This window comes from Lissotriton vulgaris, unplaced genomic scaffold (assembly GCF_964263255.1).
Source record: "Lissotriton vulgaris unplaced genomic scaffold, aLisVul1.2 SCAFFOLD_241, whole genome shotgun sequence".
Taxonomy (NCBI): domain Eukaryota; kingdom Metazoa; phylum Chordata; class Amphibia; order Caudata; family Salamandridae; genus Lissotriton; species Lissotriton vulgaris.
The window spans coordinates 1,801,179-1,813,544 of NW_028252742.1; positions in this window are offsets into that span (position 1 = coordinate 1,801,179).

The window sequence follows — 12,366 nt, forward strand, 5'->3', positions numbered from 1 at the left end:
ACAAGAGGCAGATCGGTGCGGTGGCAGCGGCCATCTTGTGGTGGGCACACGAACCGGCGAGCTGGGCCAAACGGAGTCTACACCTTTTGCTAAGAGGGGGCAACGAGCGGCGACCAGAGCAAACGCGCCGCCAGGAGCAAAGGAGAACCACAACACGACCTGACCTGGGAGGCAAGGACAAGGGAAATCCCTCGAGGAACATAAAACAAGCGGCGGCCATATTGGGAGGGGCCCGAGAGCAACCAGGCACCCAGCACAAGGCGGCCATCTTGGGTGAGTGCGAGCGAAGCGGGAAATGCTCCCGCCAGCGAGTACCCGGCTAAGAGGCCCTAATGCACAGCGTAACCCCTGGGGCAAGCTTCCCTCGGAAGACACAGCACCACACCTAGGCGCGCACAGAGAAGCACAAAGCACGAAGCACAAACCAACAAGTATAAGAGCGTAGAAGAAAGTGAAACAAACAGAGTCACCAAGCGCGACAGGGACAAGCCCACCAACCCTGCACATAAGCAGGTACGCAGTGCACAGGGCAGCACAAGTAGCGCGACCGGACCCCTGCAGCTAAGTTAAAGAAACGCGCAGTTCAAGACAAGCAGCCATAACAAAGGAGTACCAACAAGCCACTAAGCCAGGGGGCGACACTCCAAGGAACTGGCGGAGATAAAGACCAGAACCAGAACAGTCAGGGGGTCAAGCCGATTTCGTGAGGGGTTTCCACTGGCACAGAACAGCACGACCATAAAGGTGGCCCAAATCCCTAGGGGGAATCCCGACAGACAGCAAGAAGCAGGCAGGCACCCAACGCACCAGATCAGAAGAGGTTTTGAAACAATGGCTGGCAAGGACGATAAAAAGATCGCCAACGATCCGAAAAAGAGCAGGAACGAATCCCCAGAATCCCCAGGCAAGCCTAAGAGCGGCCCAAGTAGTGAGGCAATTACGCTAGACACACTCCTAAAGAAAATTACCGAGGGTAATGATCTGGCAAAAGCTACGAAAAAGACATTTGACAACATCCAGATGGAACTAATAGCCATAAGAGCAGCGCAAAGCAGGGCGGACGGCAGAATAGATGAGGCAGAGAAAAGAGTCGGTGACCTTGAAGACCTCACAAGAGTGACTCACACGGACCTGGGCATTGTAATAAGGAAAACAAACACCCTGGAGAGAATCCAGGCAGAGCACGACGATAAAAGCAGGAAAGGGAACATAAGACTACTGGGAGTGCCAGAAGGAGGAGAAGATGCCCCAGGATCATGCGCAGACATGCTGGAAAACCTACTACCTAAACTCACGGGTCTGAAATTCGACAGGCCCTTCGAAATAGAGAAAGCGTACAGGATCCCAGCAAGGAAGCCACAAAACAGCAACAGCCCAAGACCAATCATCTGCAAACCACTGCGTGGCAACCAAACAGATGCAATCTTTGCAATCGCCAGAAAGGGCCAACCGCTGACCATAAACGGCCAAACGATAACAATCACGCAAGATTACTCTAAACTCACAGTAGAAACCAGGAAAGGGTTCCTAGCCCTACGGTACAAAATGCGAAGAAACAATATCACCTTTGGGCGCTAGAGGGCGCCGGACAAGATGGCCGCACTCGTGTGAGGCTCTGTCACGACCATTACAAAATCCGCTAATGTATCCTGTTTTCCCCGGCGCCTTTGCCCTACAACCCGGCTGAGCTTGCTCCGCTATCATCGGTGACCCCCTGGGGCGCTTTGTGCATCGATTGCGGCTGTGCTGAGGACGCCTAGAGCTGGACGATCCCAGGCCGGGAAGTGGAGGACGGCGGCTCTGGCGGGTGCGGAGCGGAGGTCTCGCCGAGATCTGGGCCATTGTCACCGTTGCTGCCTACGAAAGCGGAGCCTGGGAGATGGCGCTACGTGTCTGCTGAGGCGGCGAGGCGGAGCTGACAGCGGGATCCCCCGGAGCGACTTCGACGCATTGGGCGGCCTGGACTTGGCCCTACTGGTCCCGGTGAGTGGGGCGGGGCGCTACGCGAGTCCGGTGCTGCGGAGGTGGAGCTGGGCCGCGATAGCCCGCGCCGCGCGAGCTAGGGCCGGGGGGGCTAGGGAAAGGGTTGGCTGAGGAGCGGAGTGGCCGGGACGGTCAGGAGCATAAGCGGGACCACGCTCTGGGCTACCGGGAAGGGCTCTCGCCGACACGCACGTTTCCCTGGGGGTTGCAGACCTGCGGAGCGCCCGCCATCTTGCGGCCTCCTCTCACATGGCTGTTGACCACTGAGCCCCGGCGGTCGGCGCGTATCCAGCACTGCCTATCTTCACATCGGCGCTGTCAGGAGGGGGGCCCGGACCCTGAGGCCCTTCAGCGCTGCCATTCCGTTACTTTGGGCTCTGCGCACTGCCGCAAATACTTGCACTGTGCAGCTGCACGGAGATTGCTTTGGCGCGTTTTACCCGCTGTGGCGGAGGAGCTGCTTGGCCTGGACTGGGGATACCTGTGGGCCTGGGACTGGGCATACTCTAGGGTGTGCGACGACTGGTGGGTGCTCGGATATTATTTTGAAAGGCTTCACCGGAATCACTGCCCTGCATAGTCGAGCTTTGGACCGCGCTGAACTTGATCGCAGACATGGGCAGGCCCGATAGAAACCAGCCTAAAATTAACTTCGAGGCGAAAAAGACTGCACATACAGCCTCCCAGGCGCCCGCGGACTCTGACCAGGGTGGGGCTGTAGGGGGTACACCTAACCTGGAATCCACACTGGTGGCTATGCAGAAAACGCTACAGTCCATTGAGGGCACCATGGAGTCAGTCAATCATCGTCTTGATCAAATGGCGACACAATTTGACCGTCAGAACGAGCGGATGGGAGAGGTGGAACAGCGGGTTTCTGCCACGGAGGATGGTCTGGCCACGGTCTCGTCCAAAGTATTCAGTATGGAAAGAGTGCTGGCGGTCATACAAGCGAAGAATGAGGAGTTAGAAGGGAGGTCCAGGAGGAACAACGTTCGCGTTACAGGATTGCCGGAATCCACGAACGTGGGGCGCATGGAGGACTACATGGAACGGATGATCGTCAACATCTTTGGGGCTGACCAGCTATCTCGTGTCTTCATTGTGGAGCGGGCACATCGGTCCCTGGCTAAGAAGCCTCCGCCAGGAGCACCGCCGCGGCCTATTGTGGCTAGGATCCTGAACTACAGGGACCGGGACACTATTCTGCGGCTCGCCAGGGAGAAGGGCTCCATTGAATATCAGGGCAACAAACTGGAGTTTTATCCCGACTTCACCATGGCAGTGCAGACTGCACGAAAAGAATTTGCTGCGGTGAAACAGTTGCTGAGGACTGAGACCATAGCTTATGCCATGTTGTACCCTGCGCGCCTTCGGATCGGGCCTCCCTCGGATAACAAGATCTTCTCTTCACCCAAGGCAGCCATGGACTATGCCAAAAGACTGAAAAAACGTGCTAAAGAACCGACTCGGCGTCATGAGGGAGATGATGAAAGACTGGACGAAGAGGCCTGAACTGCATTGCACTGCTAGCTGCGGTGATGGGGGAACTGCGGAGTATTGCACTGGGCTGCCTCTACTGTAGCGCATTCTTTACTTGCTGAGAGCCGCCCGGGCGTTTCAGCCCCTGGTCCACTTTATATTGTTGCTCTGCACGTTGCGGGAGGGGGAATGCTCTAGCCGGCACTGTCCCTGCTAATGCCACCATGTTGCTTCAATGGGGGCTCCCTTCCAGTTGAACTTAGCTGAATGTGATCCCGTTCTGCACTATGTGTCTCTACACTGGATAAGGAGGCCTTTCTTGGATCTATGCGCTGCTCTTTAGGTGTGGTGGCTTCGGGGGCGCCCAGTGCAATGCACTGTTACATGAATGCCATTGTGTTTGATGCTTTGACTGTGGGTGTGGGTAGAGGGGTTGGGGTTGTTGTTAATGGCAATAGTCTGCGCTCTCGTCGGTTCTGGCGAGAGTGGTGCGCCACTACGCCCCCAGATAAGGGAGATCCCCAAAATGTGGCCGTTTGCATTGTTGGGGGTTGCAAAGGGGGGGGACACGGGGAGGCTTTGGCAAATTGGGAGTGCTGAAGTGGGCGGCGGGTTGGGGGAAGGGATGTTGAAATCTGTTGGGGTGTTGTTGTTTTTCCTGATCAAGGGGACTGAGTCTGAGAAATCCATGGGCTGTGAGGGGGGCTACAGTTGGGGGTGCGGGATCCTTACCAGCATTACTGGTGTTGTCTCCGGGTTGATGAGAGATGAGGGATGGTCTAACAGGTGGGGGCTACCGAGGAAGAACTCACTGCTGGGATGCTTATACCTTTGGCGATATGGATAGGGGGGGTACCCTCACGTGTGTTACATGGAATGTGCGAGGTCTAAATAGGCCGCAGAAAACTCGACAAATGCTTGCCTTTCTCAACAGACATGGAGCACAAGTGGTGTTTCTGCAGGAGACGCATCTTAAGGGTACAGCAGCCGAAATGGTGTGCAAACAGTGGGCGGGGGCTAGGTGGGCCACGTCATATTCTTCCTATGCCCGTGGGGTAATGATTCTGATTAAAAAGAATGTTCCGTTTGAGGTGCTACATGAGGAGGTGGACCAGGATGGCAGATATATTGTTGTGCAGGGTAAATTGTGTGGCACGTTGATCACTCTTCTCAATGTCTATGGCCCTAATATAGATGACCCTGATTTTTTTGTTGCACTCTGGAACAAACTGTATAACCTACCACCATCGGCGATCCTCTGTGGGGGGGACTGGAATGTTACATTGGATTCTGAGTTGGATAGGAGGCATGACCGGCCCTATGAGCGTAAGAGAGCGATGGATGCAGTGTACGAGGGTATGGATGGGCTGCAACTGTTGGATGTATGGCGCTTGCGGAATCCTGGCAGGCAGGAGGGAACTTGCTACACGTCAGCGCATGATACGTGGTCGAGATTGGATTATTGGTTACTGACCCGAGATGTGAGTGGATGGGTGGAACACCTACCCCGCACGCTTTCTGACCATGCCCCTGTTACACTAAAGCTGCGGATACCTACACATGCTCCCGCTCCATTTACTTGGCGACTCTCACCTGGAGTGTTAACGGATCAGGTGTTGTGTGACCGACTGCGGCAGATAGTTGAGGAGTTCTTCGAGACCAATGTGGGCTCTGTTGATAGTATGATCACGGTGTGGGAGGCCTTTAAGGTCTCAGTGCGGGGTGCATGTATTGGGTTGCGGTCCGGGGTCCTCACGTCCATCAGAGACTCTATGTCCAAACTGGAAAGGGAGTTGTTGGCTCTAGAGCGCCGACTGGAGGAGGGGGCGGAAATCACATTGCTAGCGGATGTTAGGGCAAAGGTCACAGAATATAATGCATTGGCAGACCAGGAGGTGAAATTTTTGTCCAAACGCGTTACAGCCAGATATTATGGAGAAGGGGGTAGGCCGGGTAAGGGGCTTGCTGATAGGATACGAGAACCTTGGGCGAGACACTGCACTGTATTGGAAATTGAAGATGAAGTAGATGTGGTGACTACGTCGGAGGGTATACTTGCCTGCTTCTCGAGACATTATGCGCAACTCTATGAGCATAGGGAAACGGCGGAAGAGGCAGAAATAACGCGGTACTTGGAGGATGTAGCGCTGGTGTGGCTCTCCAGGGGTCAACAGGACTTCCTAATGCATCATGTTACTGAGGCGGAATTCAGGGACGCAATAGCAGCCCTCCCGAATGGGAAGGCAGCTGGCACAGATGGCTTGCCCGCCGAATTCTATAAAACATATGCTGATCTGCTTATTCCGAGATTGGCAATGGTTCTGGAGGAGGCCTTTGAATGCGGACGGCTTCCGGGGACCATGAGAGAGGCGCTCTTAGTGGCGCTCCCCAAGCCCGGTAAACCTCTAAATAGGTGCGAGTCATACCGTCCCCTTTCACTCATGAACACTGATGTTAAAATAATCGCCAAAGTGTTAGCCACGAGACTGCGTCTACTCCTGCCGGTTATGGTGCTACCAGATCAATCGGGGTTTATCCCCCTCCGGTCCACCACTCACAACCTGAGGACCCTATTCGCCGTCCTACATCTCCTTAAGCCAGAGTTAGCCGCGGTGGCGGTCATGCTCGATGCCGCCAAGGCCTTTGATTCAGTGGCATGGAAGTATATGCTGGCCGTTCTACATCGGATGGGGGTGCCCTTCTTTTTCACGTCACTGATCGCCCTGTTGTATAACGCACCCACGGCAAGAGTTAGGGTTAATGGTCATGTCTCTTCCTCCTTTCCGATACAGAGGGGGACAAGGCAGGGTTGCCCTCTTTCGCCCCTGCTTTTTGCCATCATGATGGAACCGTTGGCCTGTGTCTTGCGGCAGAGGTATGCGGAAGCAGCATTGAAGTTCCCTCTCAGATCGCTGGCTGTGTCAATGTACGCTGACGACATGGTCCTGTATGTTAGGGACCCGGCGCTCCACCTGGAAAATATACTTCGAGAGTTCATTAAATTCGGCCGACACTCAGGACTGACCATAAACTGGGACAAGTCAGTGGTGCTGCCTCTCACGGATGTTACCCACCGGGTTCCATTGGAATTCCCGCTGGAATGGGCGACGGAGTCGGTTAGATACTTGGGCGTCTGGGTGCATAGGGATTGTCATGAAGTCATACGGGCCAACTACGGCGTTGCCATTTCCAACCTGGAAGACCAGGTGGCGAGATGGACTCGTCTCCCACTGACCCTGGCGGATCGAGTGTCTTTGATTAAAATGGTGGTGCTGCCGAAATTTCTTTATCTCTTCACAAACATTCCAGTCCCGCTGAGGTCACACTTCTTTGCGAGACTGAGGTCCCTATTGATATCTCTCACCTGGGCTGGCAAGAGGCCGCGAGTGACTTGGGAGGTGCTGACCAAGCCATACGATCTGGGTGGGTTCGCCCTGCCGGATATGAGGCTTTATTATCTTTGTGCGCAGGCACACTTTGCGAGTTACTGGATAAACGCTCCGCCATACACTCCGCACGTAGCGCTGGAAGCAAGTGCAGTTCTGCCGTACCCATTAAGGGCTATGATCGTCAATAAGCACTCGGTGTTTGAGAAGGGGGAGATTGACACCGTGCGGCTCACTGCGACTGCATGGAATAGCTTGGGCAAACGAGCTGGCAGACTACCGCTATACGCTCCGGCTATGCCGCTACTTTATCACTCGGATATCTCCGTGTCGGGCGAACCGGGAGGGCTGCAGATCCCGCGGGAGGCCGGACTACAGACTATGGGGGACCTGTTTCCGGGAGCTTCGTTTCTCTGCTCTCAGGAGATGACAACCCGCTCGACGAATGCTACTATGTCCACCTTTGTGTATGTCAGGCTACGGGCTGCCGTGCGTGACTTATACCCAACATATCCGGAGGAACCACTGGCCCTAAGTGCCTTGCAGTTGCTCTATACGGTCAAGGACAGGTCTAAATTGCTATCTAAACTTTATAAGGCCGCACAGGAGGATGAAGGCGGGGGGCGACCCTGGCTAGAGCAAGGTGGGATAGGAGTCTCCCGGAACCGCTGAGTGATGATGATTGGAATGAATGCTGTGCTATGACCGGGGGGTATGTGATAAATGGCAATTTCCGCCTTTTACATTATAAATTTCTACAACAGTGGTACTATACGCAGACCCAACTGGTAAGATACGGGCTCAGGTCCACTGCTCAATGTGTCCGATGCGGAGCTGAGGACGCCGACTTTGTACACCTGGCCTGGGGATGCCCACATGTCTATGATTTCTGGAAGGAGGTGACTGAAAGGCTGACTGTCATGGCTTCAACTGAGGTGAGGCTGGATGTGCGCTTGTGTCTTTTGGGCATTGCTTCTGGTGTAGCTGCGCCTTCGCGGCGGCTGGTGGTGCTGGCGCTTCAATTGGCCAGGAGGAGGGTCGCTATGGTTTGGGGAGGGAGGAGAGCGCCTGAGGTACAACTGTGGCTGAAGGATATGGCCTATTGCAGGGACCAATTGAACTGTTACTATGAAGAATTACCTGCGGTGTCTCGCCCGAGGGATGTGTGGGCTCCGTTTACACTTTATATGTTGTCTTTAACAGACACCGACAGCGACGAGAGTGTTACTGCTGCTTTATCAGATGGTGGGGATGGAGCTGCCTGAGATGTTCTTGTGCGAGAGCGATAAGATTGCCCTGTATTTTGTGTAGAGTGACTGGGCGATGGTCGTGCCAGTGGGAATGTCGTGGACTGCTAAGACTGGCATGGCATGCATACCTTACTGACCCTCGCTACGGCCTCTGGGTGGTTCTGAGAAGGGGGTGAAGGTTTCCTATCTTGGGGACACACTGTTAGACACCTGATGTATTGGATGCCCTATCACACTATGCCTACTGGAATTGGACTACTCTCTGACACCAGGATAAGCAGGGGGGGGAGGGGTTGGGACTTGTTGATATTACCTTCCTTTATGAAAACTGAAAATTAGACCGAGATCACATGGGGGCGAAACGACCGCACTCTAAGGGTGTGCTGTACATATTGCATTTGGATATACTGTAGTGCCTACATGAGCTAAGACTTTTGGACTCCTGCACTCGTGCCTCTGGCGTATGGTGACAAGCTTGTATGATATATGTGGTACTCCGATTGCGGCCGGCCCGAGCAGTGGGTTGTAGGCACACCGCTGTGTATATGAACAATGTGCAATAAAGGTCTTCCAAAAAAAACAAAAAACAAAAAAAAAACAATATCACCTTCAGCTTCGTCGGGCCGTCTAGGCTGAAAATAACGGACAGGAACAGCACCCACTTATTCGATGACCCCAACAAACTAAAGAGATACCTGAGAGGATCAGAACCAGAGAACATGGAGCCACAGAGCCCAGGAGCAAAGAGAAGAGCCTCGTCAGATGCTGCAGAAGGCGGAGAGGAGTAAAGCCTACCTAAACTGACACTAAAACATTTCTGCCCAAGGTCGGCGAGCACTGTTTCTTCTTTTTAGCGTTGGTGACACACCTACCTCAACTCGGAAGAGAGAAGATAAAGAACACTTGGTACAAACGCAGAACAGCGCTAGCACAACTGCAGCATACAACCTCTGTCTACCTCAGTCTTTTTCCAGACAAACACAAGCGTGATGACCCGACCAGACCCAACTCAAGCGATTGGAGGAGAGAAAGAAGGACACAACAACTACCTCACAAACGCACGCAGCAGTACGGAAGGCGCAGCAGTGCAACCATATCCTTTTTTGTTTTTGTTTTAAAGACACTATTGAGCTAAGGCGGGTAACTCTATGCAAAGACAAAGTGTGACAGGGGCTTTCTTTCTCCTTCCAGCATAGATACGGACTTGGGGGAGGGAAAGAGGGAGGACTCTTGCTGTCACACGCTCACAGTTCAAAAAGCGGGGGGGAGGGGGGAGGGTAGGGAGGGGGGAGGACGGAAGGGAGAGGGGAAGAATGGGAGATCGCGAGCGAACACCACAGTACAGAAGCATGCACTACTTTTTCTTTATGTCTTTACTATCTCTAAATCCCTACTCTTACTAAGCCACAGCCCAGGGGGGGCATCTCTGAGTGAGAAACGCAGACCAATGGCGCCCACAGCAAGTAACCTGGAAAACCCACAGAGAGGCGGCGACACCAAGAAACCACCATGAGCACACCAACACAAGCAGCCAAGCCAGACACAAACCTCAAAGTAGTGTCCCTAAATGTCAAGGGCCTAAACCACCCAGTCAAGCGCAGGAAGACGCTCGAATATCTGGCAAAACTGAAAGGAGACGTCTATGTATTACAAGAAACCAAGCTCTCACAAGAAGAGGCCACACGCCTGAAAGCAATGTGGCTAGGGCGAGTATTCTGCTCACCAGCAAAGAACAAGAAGCGTGGAGTAGTCACAATAGTAAGCAGGAAGGCCAACATGACCCTGGAAAAAACACATACAGATGAAGAAGGCAGACTACTATTGACGAGTCTGAAAAGGGGAGACGAAACAATACACGTAGCCAACATATACGGACCAAATTCGGATGACATAGAATTTTGGGAAGGAGTTACCACAAGACTATCAGGAATTCCCCAAGAAGACCTTCTCCTCGTGGCAAAAGACATGAACCAAGTCTTAGACCAAGCAACAGACAGACACCCACACAGAGCAAGCCACGACGCCCACAATCCCAACATCCTGAAAGACGTCTGCACCAAGCTTCAACTCATAGACCCATGGAGGCTGCAACACCCTGATGCACGCGAATATACATTCTACTCACATCCACACAACTCCTACAGCAGGATAGACTACATCCTAATGTCCAACACGCACTCACACCTGATTGACCACACAGAAATAGCGCCGATAACCATCTCGGACCATGCGCACATCACACTCTCAATGAGCGGGAAACACAACGACAAACCAACAAGAAGATGGAGACTGAACAGCGATATCCTACAAGACCCAAGCAATATAAAGGAAATCGAAGAGGCCATAAAAGATTATTTTAACCTCAATGACAACGGCGAAGTGGAGAAAAGCACCATATGGGATGCCCTAAAGGCTACAATCAGGGGGAAACTGATAAACATCAAGGCCAGAATGAACAGAGGCTGGAACAAGAATATAAAGGAACTAGAAGAACAAATAGGCCTCTTGGAGAAAGGCCATTGTGCAAACATCACAGACAAAAATACACTAACAACTTTAACAAGGAAAAAATATGAGCTTAACAAGATCCTGAGTGAAAGGGCGGGCACATGGATAAATAAATTCAAAGCCATAAATCTATGCTCAGCCAACAAGGCAGGGAAACAACTGGCATCGTACATGAAAGCAAAGCAGAGGCAGCACTCAATCGCAGCCATAACGGACAAAACAAACAAATCACAAACGACGAACAAAGGGATCCTAGAAGTCTTCAGACTCTTCTACCAGGAACTATACAGTGCAGACACAAACCTGAACGCCAACGGAGGGCAGAACCTGCTCAGTAAAGTCAATCGGCCAGCACTGACAACTGAACAAAGTGAAGTACTCGAGGAGGACATAACAGATGCGGAAATCGAGGCGGCAGTCAACCAACTGAAACCGAACAAGGCACTGGGGTCAGACGGGTACACCGCAATCTTCTACAAAAAATTCCTCGGACATCTAGGAGCGACCATGGCAGAGACATTCATGCACTGTATCCACAGAGGTAGAATGACGGACTCAATGGCAGAAGCCAACATCATCGTGATCCCCAAAGAAGGGAAAGACCCGCAATTCCCACAAAACTACAGACCCAAATCACTTATCAATGTGGACTGCAAAATCTACGCAAAAATACTGGCAAACAGACTAAACAGAGTCCTGCCACTACTCATCCACAACTCGCAAGTAGGCTACATTAAGAACAGACTATCCCAAGACAACACGCGACTGCTCTGTCACCTCATCAATCAAACAACCCACAGTGAAGAACAGGCTGTGATGATAGCGCTAGATGCCGAGAAAGCTTTTGACAGAGTTTCCTGGCCCTTCCTAGATTAATGCATGGGGAAATTCGGTCTGGGGACTAAATACAGAACAATGGTAATGGCCCTGTACAACAGACCAAGGTCCAGAGTGGTGGTGAATGGAGGCACATCAGAACCCCTAACGCTAGAAAGGGGCACAAGGCAAGGATGCCCCCTATCACCGGGACTATTTCTGATAGCACTCGAACCTTTACTAGCCATGATAAGAGACAACAACGAAATAACCGGCATCAAAATCAAAAACAAAACGGTGAAACTGGCAGCATACGCAGATGACGTTCTCATTACAACCACAACACCTACCACATTGATCACAGGCCTAATGGAGACCATAGGAGAATATGCAGCTGCCTCAGGGTACAAGCTCAATAAGGACAAATCTGAGTGCAAGCCAATGAACATACACACTACAAGAGCAGTACTGGGACAATCAGGCCTTGCCTGGCAAACAAAACCCCTCAACTACCTAGACTGTTCGGAAGAGACCTTAAAACAACCCTAGAACACAATGAAGAAGCCACCCTGAAAAAGATAAAGGAGAGACTAGACCTCTGGTCGCCCAAATACATCAGCTGGTGGGGAAAGGGGGAAACAATTAAAATTATGGTAACACCAGCCGTCAACTATACACTCAGTATGCTGCCCCTAGCAATGACAGAGAACTTCCACAAGAAGCTTTACAAACTAATAAACAGATTTCTATGGAGAGACGAGAGACCAGGAATCAGTCTGCAGAAGCTGAGATTAACGAAAAACCTGGGCGGGCTGAACATAAAGAACTTCAAACACTTCCAAACAGCCTGCCTAGCCAAGCAAGGAATATTCTGGGTCACAAACACACAACACTACGAACCGGATTGGCTGGAAGTGGAAAGGAACATCCTGGGGGGACTA